Genomic DNA, 14,840 nt, shown 5'->3' with positions numbered 1-14,840 from the left:
AAATTCTCAAACTAATCAGTATTCAGCGAAATAACAAATAGTAAACATTAATGTGTATATGAGATTTCTTAGAGTTATCATTCCACCTTGGAGAGAAAAGCAGGGTCCATTAGCTTCTGTGCAGCTGGTATCGTGATAATGAAGTACAAACAACGGCCTTGTACCAATCAGCCACTGGTGCAAGAATGATTTAATTCCTGATGTTATTAAGGTCTATCTTATCAAAGAGTTAAATCAAATGCACCAGTAAGAATTGGTTTCCCATTTCTAAATAGCAAGTTGTAGGAGAATGTTAGTCAATGGGCAGTATGTAATACACCATGCTCCTACCTCCAGCCCTAACTTGCTTTGCTTTCATCTGTATGATGGATGGTGCAATGATAGGACATTAGCTCAGGGCTAGAAGGACAGACAGTGTAGTGGGAGAGGAGTGGATAGGATGGTAGAAAGTGTGGCTGGTGTGGCTGAGGGGTGTGTGCAGTCAGGATATAGACACAGTTTGTTAAGATAATGTATCAGACAGAACATGATTCCTTGACTCCTTGGCCAGTCACATTGACCCAGGGAAAATACCCTGATTAGAATTTCTGCGAAAAACATTAGGACCTAAATAGAATAAAATATGTCATTGTTTGCCTTTCAAATTGGGAAGTTATACTTTCTAAGGATGATCTTTGCTATTGATGACATAGACCAATATTCTCCTACACACATGGTGGTTGTATAAATTAATGGGAAATTTTTATCAAGAGCTTTATAAAGATAATACATTTTTTTTTTTTTTTTTTTCTTTTTGCGGTATGCGGGCCTCTCACTCCTGTGGCCTCTCCCGCTGCGGAGCACAGGCTCCGGACGCGCAGGCCCAGCGGCCATGGCTCACGGGCCCAGCCGCTCCGCGGTACATGGGATCCTCCCAGACCGGGGCACGAACCCGTATCCCCTGCATCGGCAGGCGGACTCTCAACCACTGCGCCACCAGGGAGGCCCAAGATAATACATTTTGACTCACTAATTTCATGTTCAGGACTCTATCCAATGTACAGATTAAAAGACATTTACATCTATGTTATACACAATAGCCCAAAAAAGTAGAAAGATCTAATGGCCCCCAAAAGGATATCTTTTGAAATTATAGGATTTTTGTAGAATGTAATATTATTCAAAAATATTAAAAATCATGTTTTCAGAAATTCAGGCTATTAGATTTTATCTGTTATTAAGTTTTAAAATGTAAGAATGAAATTTGCCATTTATAGTTGGCTTGCAACATGCATATATGTAGCAGGAGGAAATACACTGAAATGTTAAGATTTTCTTTTTCATAGGCAGAATTACAAATGACTGTTTTTCCATACTTTTTTGACTCCTTAAATTATCCACCATAATTTTGTATTACCTTTTTTAAAATTTTATTTTATTGAAGTATAGTTTATTTACAATGTTGTATTAATTTCTGCTGTATTACTTTTAAATATACATATGCATTACAAATTCATAAATAAACACAGTTTTCATATTTGTACCCATTTTTGTAGCTATACTTACAACACTCTTTAGATAATTCTATATATTATTCATGAGCTTATCAGTTCTATGTGTCTCAGAATCATCTTGTGAATTTTGATTCATTTTTCGATTGAGTAAAATATTTTTCTTCTTTTCGAGGAGGGTACATAGGAGGTGTGTTTGCTGAGGCCTTGTATAATCAAAGACTATCTGCTGAAGGCTCTCCTGGTAAAAGGCAATGGATTTGACTGTAGACTTTTCTTCAGTGTTGTCTGACATCCAATATTACATAGAAGTTTGAGGTAAATCTAATTTTTGTGTCATTCAAAGTTACCTGTTTTGTTTTATTTTGTTTTTGCCTAGTTACTCTAACAGAATTTCATTTCATTATCATCAAAATTCAAAAACCTTTGGGTCCATTGGTCACTAATTTTACCCCTAAGAGAGAGGCTTGTTTTAATTTGAGGGTCAGTGTCTCTTGGAATATGGGAAGTTTGGTACATCCTTGGTGGATGTACCAAGGCTCTCAGATGTATGCTTTCCCTAAGATCACACAAATCTCAGGGCAGTTGACAGAGCTAGGGCTTCAACTCTGCAGGTGAAATGGTAGCTGTTCACTCTGACTTGTTTAGTAATCATTCATAAAAAACTACCCATGGGTGCTTCTTTTTAAATCCTATGTTAGCTGCTCTTAATCATATGCAGATGCTTTAGTGAAAAGACTTCTAGACTCAGGATCAGGATAATAGGATCTAAGGAATCACAAAGCATTGCGGGCCAGGTGTGAACCATGGCTGTGCAAACCAATCTTTTGATTTTGCAAATGTAATTCCTGCCAAGGGGGTTACATTGCCTTTGCGCTGTCAATATAGCTGCCTCTCCCACCCCCAGCCCATAGAAGGATCCTGTATTTCCTAGGCCATACTAGCAGACAGGTAAAGAAGTACGGCAATTTGTCAAGAAATAAGCAAAATTTTCTGCTTTCAACTTCATCCCCTCCTGTGGAATCAGGTCTTTTCTGGACTCTGTCATATTCATTGCAAGTCCCCAGGGGGTGGGGAGGGGGGGTGCACTTGAATTCACAACTGAGTCTTGACCTGCTCCATCTCTGCTTGTCTTGCTCTTTTGCACCAGCCCCTTCCATTGGCTTCTTGCCAAGCCTGTTGTAAGTGCGCTTCATCACTGTCCTTCTATTGCTTACCATAATACTGTCGCCAGGCCTGCCAAAGAGATTGTCTTCTAATACTCCCTAAGCTGTCAAAACAACCTCCACTGTGGTTGCCGAGGTGCTGCCACCAGGCACCAGCAGTATTGTGCCGTACACCATCATCCTACAAAGTCGTAAATAAAATCATCACTTTCAGGTTTTGCTCACAGGCCTCTCTCTCTCTGGCTTGGTTGTGGAAATAAAACCACAAACTCAGATGTTTTTGTTGTGTGGGTTTGGATCCTGGTTATCTTACCTTGGGCAATACCTTAATTTCTCTGTTCCTCGTTTCTAAAATGTTACAGTAATAATACAATAACGATAATAATAATATCTACTTCATGTAGATGTTTTGATGAATAAATACACCTATCTTGAAAACCCAGTCAGAGTGAATGCCATTATTTTAAAAAATCCATTGATTTACATGAGAAATACTCTATTCCAGTTAGGCAGCTCCCTAAACATTAAGTGCATAAGAGACAGTCACATCCTCTTTTATAGCAATTATATTATGGAATTCAAACTCTATTAATTTAAAATATGGAATGACATAGACCTGTGGGACAGTTTGAAGGAAGCCATTGAAAAAACAGGAAACATTATGAGTAAAATGTTTAAAGCTACTGAAAAGATCAAACTTTTCAACCACTTTAGAAGCATCTCTTAATTGATACATTAATAATATACAATTGATATTAATTAGGGAGTATTCCAAGTATAATTTGATTTTTTTAAAAGAGACAACTGAAATAGGGTAGAGGGCTTTCTTTAAGCTAAACTGCAAACTCCACACTAAAAATATGAGTTATAAGCTTTAATACATCAAATAATATAATGATAAAACATAACAAGAAAAATGTGAGTAAAGAGAAACATAATTTTTGAACATTTTAGCATCTCTTCTCCATGAGAAATCAAGTGGTCAAAAATAAATAGCATATAGAGAATTAGAGAAATATAACGGGATTGTAAAATTTGAATTCTAGAGCATACAAATATAGACTAACCCATTTCATAACCCCTGGGGACATTTATTTAAATTAATTATAAAATAATACTCAAAAAAAGTTAATAAACTTTACAAAGAAGAAATATGCTTTCTAAAATAAAGTAATGCTCTCTTAAATAACTCTTGGATAATGGTATTGGGATATTTAGTGGCAATGATAACCTTAATGTATACAGAGTGCTTACAGAATAAGCAGAGAAATCATGACTTACTCTATTTTTAAAAAGGGGTAAAAGACCTGAATACGAATTTCACAAAAATCAAGCAGATCATAAACCTATTAAAAGTTAAAAATATTTAATAAAAGACAGACATTTGCTTTAAAGTTAACTTTTGTTCCTATTTTGAAGTAAATGCTTTTTAATATAATATTCAGTGTATGTAAATCAAAGCAAAAAGGAGTGTGTAAATTAGTATAGCCTTTCTTGTGACCAATTTGAAAACAGTACTTTGAAAATATAGATATATTTTGGATCAGAAGTTGTACTTCTAAAAATTTATCCTGTTGGGAGACAATTAAGTATGTGATGCTTATAACTAAGGAATTAGGCACAAGGATGTTCACGACAGTGTTATTTATGAGAATAAGAAATTGGAAATAGCCTAAATTTCAGACAACATGTTATTAGTTAACCAAATTACGATATAGTTTTATAGGCATAAAAAATCATGTTGCTGAGAAAGATGACATAGCAATTTGTTTATAATACATTATTCATTTAAAAAACCTAGTCACTAAGCTCTTGTGGGATATACTCCATTTTTGTTTCCATGTGACCATAAAACCTGGTGAGGCACTAAAATATTCATAGTGAATTTACCTGTTATTTATCTGATTTTAAAATTTCTTCCATCTGCTTAACTTTATTTTCTCATTATTCTTCAATACACTTGTGTAATGAAAACATAGTGACTGTTAATAGTTTTAAAAAGTCACATCTCCAAATTTTAGTTCATCTGGAATTGGTTCCTCAAGTTAGCAGTGCCATCTGCTGATCGTCTTGGGAGTGTTTCCTCAGAACACCACCAGCAAAATGTTTAGAACTTAGGGAAGGCGGTAGTTATCAAAATTAAACATTATAAAATTTTAAGAAAAAGAGGGATATATAAGGAAAACTCTTGTGGAATTTCCTTAGTGTAGTATATATGGTACTGTTAAAACAGTTTTCAGAATCTGAATTATGAACTTTATCATTCTTTTATCCCTTCATTTTATTTATAGTTTTATCATCTTTAATTTATAGTCATCCCTTTTCATAGAAGTAATCAAAGAGAGAATATGAATTCCAGCCAAGCGTAGCTGCTAGCCAGCAACTTGTAATGAGCAATAGTTCCAAGGCTCAAGTTAAAGTCATAAATGGGAAGATGAATCAGGTCAGAAGTTGGGGTAAAATAAACATGAAACAAGCAAGGGAAAATTGTTTACAATATGGTAGTAAAACGAATGTGTTCTTGGACCTCTTTTTTATGGTGGAGTGAGCACCTGACACAAAGATAGGTCTAATAGCTTAGAGGAAGCAAGAAAAAGATGACATTATAATACAGCTTATATTTTTCCATTTTGTCCAAAAGGATATAATAAAAGATTTGTCAAATGTCTTCTCAATTCCAGAAACATTATATTCACATAATTCCCAAATCTACCCATACTTTCAAAAAAAAAAGGAGTCTAGCTAACCTGATAGTACTTCTTCACAAGGAACCCATGTTCAACCTGAGCTTCATCTGAGTGACTCCAAACGACCTCTTAAATAACCATCCTAGAACACTATTTGGGCTCAAAGTCAAAATTTCTATAGTTATCTTACATAATCCATCTTTCACATTGTGAAAATTTCAACAAGATTTACCCATTTGCAATATCCTCGCAACTGTTCTATGTCTCTTTGGTATCTCAAAGATCATTAGTAGTGATTCCAGTATCTCAATAGCAATTCTTTTTGGAGCACAGGCTTGAAGACTTCGATATGTCTTTCCTGTGAAGCATCTCGTGCAACTTTGTAGGATTTTTTTTTTTTTTTGCTTTAAAAAATACTCATTTTCGAAGTTACTTTTAATTGACAATAAAATATTAAAATCTACCACTTAAAATAAAATTGGGGGAACTTAGGGAAGCTAAAGCAATGGCAGGGAAGCTAAAGCAAAAGAAATTATCACACAGTGTTCCAAACTGAATGAAGTTTTCTCAAACAAGTATTTGGGGGGCTTCCCTGGTGGCTCAGTGGTTGAGAGTCTTCCTGCCGATTCAGGGGACACGGGTTCGTGCCCCGGTCCGGGAAGATCCCACATGTCGCGGAGCGGCTGGGCCTGTGAGCCATGGCCGCTGAGCCTGCGCGTCCGGAGCCTGTGCTCTGCAACGGGAGAGGCCACAACAGTGAGAGACCCGTGTACCGCAAAACAAACAAACAAAACCCAAGTATTTGGGAATTTTTAAAAAAGATTTATTTATTTATTTTTGTCTGCGTCAGGTCTTAGTTGCGGCATGCGGGATTTTCGTTGAGGCATTCAGTAAATTTAAATCTCCCAACATATCCTCTTAAAAACAGAACAACAAGAACAAATAAAACTATGCAAAATTCTAGTAGTAGAGAACATCCAGACTTCCAATTACTTGTAAAACTGGAAAAATAAAAACAAAATACCAGTGAACTACTCACATTCCTGACAGAAGTGTCCATGGAGAGCAAAAGCAGTCTATTAAAAACTGCATGAAAGAAGAGGGAAACTGGCAGTGGGCCTTAGGTTAATCTAGAAATTACTTCCAGAGAAAGAAAACGAAACATAAGTGTAAAAATATTGAAAAAGAGTACTGATCTCATGGAAGGGACTGAGAAATGTACAGAGGATGCAAGGAGGCAATTAGCAAAGAGTAAGTTTGCTGGGATGTAGGGGTTAAACAGATGGGAGAAACACAACATGGAAAATTCAGAGTGAATGAGAAAAAGAAGCAAGAGAGGGAAATTTGAGATCCTAGAAAACAAAAGGAAATTAAAATATCAAAGAGCACATAATCATTCTCCTTACCCCCTACAGAAAAACGAAAGCCATCTAGAGAGAAGTTATATTTTGCTATACAGACTGAAGAAGATACTTTTGAATTAAGAATCTGGTAATCTACCCCAAGCAGGGATACAGTCTTTGTATAGATTACTATTAAAATAAAACAAATGAAAATCAAAACAGTTTTCTAATGAACTTTCCCTTAAACAGAAGAAAAGCAAAGGAAAAGGAAACTATCACACAATGTTCCAAACTGAATTAAGTATTGTCAAACAAGTATTTGGGAATTTTTTTTTAAAGATTTACTTAATATTTATTTATTTATTTTTGGCTGCGTCAGGTCTTAGTTGCAGCACGTGGGATCTTCATTGAGGCATGCAGGATCTTCCTTGTGGTGCACAGGCTTCTCTCTGGTGTGGCATGAAGGCTCCACGGTGCGTGAGCTCTGTAGTTTGCAGCATGCAGGCTCTCTAGTTGAGGCATGCAAGCTCAGTAGTTATGGCACGTGGGCTTAGTTGCCCTACAGCATGTGGGATCCTAGTTCCCCAACCAGGAGCCGAACCCCACATCCCCTGCATTGTAGGGCAGATTCTTTACCACTGGACCACCAGGGAAGTCCCTTGGGAATTTTTAAAACAGCACTTTGCATCAAAAATTCAAAAGTCAAGAATAAGAAGAAATGAAATAGGAGTTGATTGAATTCAGTGGGGGAGGAGGAAATCATGGAAGAAAAGATACGAGTGAAAAATTAATAAAGCACAATGAATAAAAGTAAGAAAACAACCATGGGAATGAAAAAATAAAGTTTTGAAAAGGCCAAAGAAAAGTGATTTAGATGGTATTCAAGCAAAAAAGAACTAATTTATGTATTATTGGAGTTTCAGAAGGAGAAAAGTTAAACAGAACTAATACTAAAATGTATAATCTAAGTAAAGTTTCTAGAAATAAACAAAACCCATATTTACATATTGAAATGATCTACCAGGTACCAGGGAAAATTGACCTACAATGATCAATGCTGTGACATCTTCTAGTAAAACTATTAGACTTTAAAGATGAAGAAAAAAATTCTCAGGGCCATCAGGTTAAAAAAAAAAAGTTACAAGGACAAAATTAGACTAGCATCAAATTTCTTAGAAAAACATACATAAAGCAAGGCATCAATGAAACAGAATTTTCAAATCCTTTCAGGAAAGGATGCGCAAACCAAGAATTGTATAAAGCCAAGTTGTCTTTGATAGCAATGCTTTAAATATGCAAGAGATCAGGACATTCTGTAATCAGTAGGTAGCCTTTCTTGAGGAATTCACTGGAGAATGAGCATTTTCTAACCAAGATCTGACTGCTGAAACCAGAAAAAAAAGACTATTGGTATACATTTCATACATTCAGTTGTATATAGATCTAAGTAAGACTATAGTACTATAAAAATGAGGACAATGGTGATAAAATAATGTTATACACAATATCAGTTATGTGTTGTATCTTTTACAAGTATAAATAACACAACCAACATATCAGAGGAGAATGGAGAACAAAAGGAAAGTAGAATAATTTTACTAATTTTTTAATACATATAGTGAACAGGTGAGAATTAGTGGATACCAGAATAAAACAACAGAGTATTGAGTAGAAGTTTAAATAAGGAAACGGGACTAAGGGCGTTAAAATATACATAAGGATAAAGTTAATCACTTTGTGAATAGCAAAGTTTAAAAGGTAGAAGAGCAAAACATATCTATAGATATGTTAGATATAGATAGCAAAACATATCTATCCATGCACATCCATTTCTAAAAATGGAAAAAAATACTTTTTAATATTTTAACTCACAAAATGTCCTGTAATTTTAACTTGTTATTTTATGGACTTGTAACAAGCAAATAAATATTTAAAGAAAACATAATTTTAATAGTGAATATTATTGCATTTTATGATGTCACTGAATTTATATAACACATCTCCTCTTAATGGACATTTATTTCAGTTTACTTATTCTTTTTAAATGCTTCCCTGTTATAAAAATGCTTTGGTGAGAAAATATTCTTAGGATTAGTTCTAAAAGTAATTTTTCTTTTATAATATTCCCAATATTTTATTAACTGAAAGCAAGTTGCAAAATTACAGTGAAGTAAAAAGTAGAAAAATTACACAATTGTTAAATAAACCCAAGAGCTTATGAAAACATCAATAAAATACACAAAATTCTAATAATCTAATTGATAATAAGAAAAACACAAGTAGTATTATGACGGATAAATGGAACATACATATTACAGAAAAGGAAGAAATAACGTTTAAGTAAGAGACATAAAGTAAGAGACTATGATTCAAGATGATAGATTGTAGGTGAGCAAAAAATGGAAACAATCACACCACCTAGAGGTATGGTGGCAGATTAGGAAGGAATTTAGAGACTTCCTTGACTAAAACTGAAAGGAAATTCCAGAAGAACTATAATAACAAGGGAAGGTAAACATTTAGAGAAGTCATCTAGAAGATAAATCAGTTGGAGATCATTATCTAAAACCCCAGGACGAGGCCTGAAGCACAGGAGATCTGGCAGTTAGCTCCTAGCCAATGTCAAAAACTCCATTTTTTTGGAGACAAAAGTTTTCTCCTGCACCTACTCTAGTAACCGGTTGAATTCAGGATATAATTCTCACAGACCAGGGCAATACAAAAATACAGTTCTGTAGTTCACCCAATTGCAGAACTGATATTTGTAATGGTATTTGCTGCTAAGTTAACATTTTTCTATAGTACTACTTTTAGATTACATGTAAATTTAGAGTCCCAGGCTGCTCATAGGGTATGTCATTTATGTGAACCCTCATGCCTAATAGCACATGGCAAGACTATCACCTACTTTTTATAGTAACAAGAGGCCAGAGCTATTTCTAATAAAACAGTTGCAGTTGTTGTCATCATTGACACCACTATTTCTTACACGGAGTTTTATGTGATGACACAAATGAAAAATCTCTGTAAACTGTGAACATACAAATGTTAGTGTTTATTGACAACCACCTATTACTACTGCTGAAGTTTAACCTGCAAATGGGAAGAGATGGATAATGCATTTGATCTTGGGGATTTAGTCTTGATCCACCAAGGTAATATTTCAGAAAACAAATACAAAACTGTCTACGAAAAATACCAAGCCCCCAAACATGAACGTTCATAGTCCTCTGAAATAAGGATCTGAAAATGAAATGCAGAAAATGAAGTCTTTCAGAGTTTAGCCTTTGAGCCACTGGAGGGCAGCAGAGACAGGATTTTAATACACAAACTTCATTTAACATTCATTGACCAATTCATAGATTTATTCGTTTAACAGTTAATGAGTGCTCACTATGTGCAAGGCATTTACCTTTTATTATGACTAAAGTCATATGTAAACTTTTTCATTAATTATTTCTATCGTGATAGAACATTTCACAGACATTTCTAGTTGAATCCCTACTGTATCTAGTCTGGATTAAAATCTACATATTTTTGCATAGTACAATTGAGAAGCCATAAAATTATAGAATTTTAAAGGTAGCAAGAAAGTCACAGATCACCCATATTACTAATCTGTCTTTTGTACAATGTAATTATCTTTCCTGTTCTTTCCTGTGTGTAAAATATTTATTGGTTTCCTTTTTTGACCTGCTCATTGTCAGTGTTTAGGACAACATGGGAGAGTAAAAAATGAAAGTAAAAGTCAACCAGAAATAACTATTGTTAGTGCAATTCCTTCTTACCCTGCTTTAAAAAAAAAAAAAGAAAACAAATTTAAGTTGATTTTGGAGTTGCCTTGTATTTTGACTCATCATAATACATCAAAGCAAGACTAAGCCACTTAATCTTCTCAGTAGGAAAGATGGGAGCATTACTGATTTCGGTACAAAACATTTAATAATAAATTAAAATTAAAACGTGTGAAAAAGGAGACTGTGCTTAAATGTGTGCATTGACCATCAAATATTTCAATCCACGTAGTCAAGTAGTGAGACCAAGGATAATTTCCCTTACTTCACACACATACCACTAAAATGGCCTCACCAAAATAAATGGGAAAAGTGTATTTCAATTTTCCATTTACTCATTCAGCCAATTATCACCAAGGCCCTATTTCACGTAACGAGATTTCCAGAGCAAACAATTGTCCTTGAGGGGTAGTCAGTCCAGTAGAAGAGGCAGACAAGTGAATAACTTGCTGTGTTAGGTGCTAAAAGATGGAAGGCATGGCATGTTAAACGTGGTTCATAAGAGACACACCTGATGGAGAGAGCTCGGGTGTAGAGTATTTGACTGCGTAAGAGGCTCACCCGACCAGGCTTTATTCCTTAGAGAAGTTTTAGCCAAGGAGATATTTAGACCAGAAACTAAAAAGCAAGGAAAAAGAGTCAGAAAAGGAGAGGAAGAAAATTATCTGGGCAGTGGAAATGCATGCAAAGGCCTGACTTCTGTGAATGCTTTGTCGTTCAGTGTGGCCGGAGGGCAGGGGCGAGCGCAAGGCCAGAGAGGTAGCAAGCGTGAAACCATCAAGTTTCTGTAAACCCCATTAAGGAGTTTGAACTTTATTATATAATATAATTTTAACTTTACAAAGTTAATTCTGGTAAGTATGTGGAAAATGGACCAGAGAAGAAAATACAGGAGGAAGGGAGTCCAGTTCTATCTATAAGATGATGAATCAATTTCATTTAAAATTATTTAGAAAATTATTGATTCATTACAGAAACTTGTATAGAATCTAGACACAGCAGGTGTTTGATGTATATTGAATAATGATTGAAAGGTTGAATATATTTGTAAACAATTGAACATCCATATTTAGACTTCCCCGAGGACACTGTTGGCCTATTGCTATTTCTTCTACCACAATTTCAGCATCACTATTTTAATACCACTTATTTCTATTTCTAAATCAATATCAGGCTTGAGTTGTACACAATGCAAAAGTGAGCCACTTAATCTTCCATTACTGCTGTCCCAAACTGGAAAAGTCTGAGTTTTATCTAAACGTGTGCTTTAAGTTCATCGAGGAAGAGTCTATTTACTTTATCGGATTTCTTTTACTGGTATTATTGCTTCAGTCCATCAATGTCCCTTGGAGAATTTATTTTGCTAATCTAGTCATCTGTTAAATGTTTATCTATAAAATGAATGAGACTATATGGAAATTCATCATATTTAATGGTACAGATTATAAAACCAGATCTGCATATTTTAAAGAAAAATTATTGCACAAGTTGTGTACATAGCACATAAAATACTGTTTCCTCAGGCACAACATGGTCATAAGGTCAGAGGGAAAATCAGAAGGGAAGTGTCTGATTGTGACAAAAATTATGCAGCTCTATGTTTCTTGAGCAATTTGTCTGCTGTTTGTTAAGAAACAAGCTATGAGGAATGGAAATTCTTTTTCCAATTTATTTCCTTTATGAAACTTTCATGGAGGTATTTCAACACTGCAGAGTCTGGGAATGAAATTTTTAAAGCATGACAAAGTATTATAGAAGCAGACAGTGCTAAAGAATTTTTTTTTAATGTGGAGGAAAAATTACATAAAAACAAGACAGTTAAGTCAAGGAAACATTTGAGTCATCTACAGCTATTAATGTTTTAGTTTGATCCTTTGATATCTGTGATGTTCACTTGAAATTGCTTAAATATAAGCCTTTCCAGATTTTTCTTTTGAATTGCAAGTTAGTTGTAATATACTCAGAAAAACAGAAAGGAAAAGAAATTTAGCAAATAGCATTCCTAAAGTAATTTTTAAAGATCAAAATCAGTTTCCACATATAATTATCAAAAACACACGACATCTCCAAGACCCAGATGGCTTGAGTAAAAATATTAAGGCTTTCTAAGCCAAAAGTTACAAACTTACAAAGGTGAAACATTTTGCATTGTATATGTAAATAAATTAAAAGATAGTCCATCATTTTAAATTCACAAAAATATATTTGAAAAGGCCTTAAAATAATTACAAAACCACTGCTGAGATAAGTAGATGTTATTCTTCCTACTCATATATGCAGAAGATGGTGATTAATGAGTGAAAAGACCACATGGATCAAAGAATGTAGGCGCTTCTGAATTTCACATGGATAAATTAATACCAGTGATTATTATGGAGTGGTGAGAAACATCGGAAGGTAATGTTTTGGGGAGGTGAATGATGGGAGAGAAATGGATAGGATGAGAGGTTGAAGGATTGTCGAGGATGATAACTTCATTTGGACATGTTGAGTTTGAAATGCCCATGGAAACCTGGATGGATGGATCCAGGTTGTACGTGATTGAACAAGTTGAGTTTGGAGGGAGGTCTGGACTGGAAATGGAGATTCACATGGCCTGAATACTTGAGAGTGGATGAGGTCACCAAGGAGAATGTGTAGAGATGAAAGTATGTGGCCAAAACCAGGAATATGCATAAAAGAAGCTTTTAAAAAATGATGGAAGGAGAAGGCAGAAGCCTAGAAAAGTAGAAAGAGAAAGCAGATGATCACAGTGTGAGCAGTTTCCACGACCTATTGACATTAATTTTTCATTACCCACTGACATTCATGACAAACATTTACCAAATAAGTTTGGACATGTCGGTCTTTACCAAACTTGCGTTCTTTTCATCACAACCTTGCAATGAACATTTTAAAGTGGTAATTTTCTAGCTAGTTTCATATTCAGAGTGAAACCAGGATGAATGGAAAAGAAAACAAAGTACGCAGGTCTAGAACATAAAATAAGGTTCAGTTTATAACCCATGTAGCAGGTTCTTGGCAAAACCCAAAGATAAGAAAGAAGCCAAATGGCAATGTTGGAGCTATGTCAGGGAGATGACAGCTCTGGCCAGAGTGGCCGGTAGAAGGCTAACGTGGTCTCTGGCTGGCCGCCCCTAGTTCACCCCGTCCAGAGTTCCCATTAAAATATTGACAAAATCCAGACAGTAGTGACAATCCAAAATAACAAACAGTAAAAATTAATATTATCAGAATGTTGCTAGAATCTGGAAGAAAGTTTTAGTAATGATTGGACCAATGAAGGTAAATTTGTTTTTAAAAAATGGTTTGTGTTCTACATGTTCTTCACTGCATGAAACAAATCTGTTCCTTTCTGGGAACAGTCTTTGGGCTCTTGGGAGCTACCTGAAGTCTCAGCTTCTCCATTAGTAAAATCTTTTTATTGGGATTTGTTTGGATGAAATGAGCTAATGCAGACTAATTACTTATCAGAGTGCTTGGTACAGAACAATGAATAAATAGTAGTTCCAAAATGGATCCTCTCCCAAGTTGGCAAAAAATACTGATTAAAACAAAAAAGAATGAACATTCCAAATAACAAACACTGATAATGAATATTGACAGACAGCCTGTTGCTAGAACCTGGGGCGAATTTTCACTAGTCATTAACCTGAATGAAAGTCCATTTTTTAAAACATTTATTTATTTTTGTTTATGATTTTTGGCTGTGTTGGGTCTTCGTTGCTGCACGCGGGCTTTCTCTAGTTGTGGCGAGCGGGGGCTACTCTTCGTTTGCGGTGTGCTGGCTTCTCTTAGCTGTGGCTTCTCTTGTTTCAGAGCACGGGCTCTAGAGTGCATGGGCTTCAGTAGATGCGGCACGTGGGCTCAGTAGTTGAGGCTTGCGAGCTCTAGAGCGCAGGCTCAGTAGTTGTGGTGCACGGGCTTAGTTGTTCCGCTGCATGTGGGATATTCCCGGTCCAGGACTCGAACCTGTGTCCCGTGCATTGGCAGGCGGATTCTTAACCACTGTGCCACCAGGGAAGCCCTGAAACTCCTTTTTTTTTTTTTTTTTGCGGTACGCGGGCCTCTCACTGCTGTGGCCTCTCCCGCTGCGGAGCACAGGCTCCGGACGCGCAGGCTCAGTGGCCATGGCTCACGGGCCCAGCCGCTCTGCGGCATGTGGGATCTTCCCGGACTGGGGCACGAACCCGTGTCCCCTGCATCGGCAGGCGGACTCTCAACCACTGCGCCACCAGGGAAGCCCAAAACTCCATTTTTAAAGTGTCTTTTCTTCCTCCTTCTTCAACTCATGACACAAAGCTATTTATTATCATCATAACCAACATTTATAACTTATGACATGCCAAGTACTGTGTGG

Source organism: Mesoplodon bidens (genome assembly GCF_964165515.1).
Source record: "Mesoplodon bidens genome assembly, chromosome: 6".
Taxonomy (NCBI): Eukaryota; Metazoa; Chordata; class Mammalia; order Artiodactyla; family Ziphiidae; genus Mesoplodon; species Mesoplodon bidens.
Note: the sequence above shows the minus strand (reverse complement) of the source record.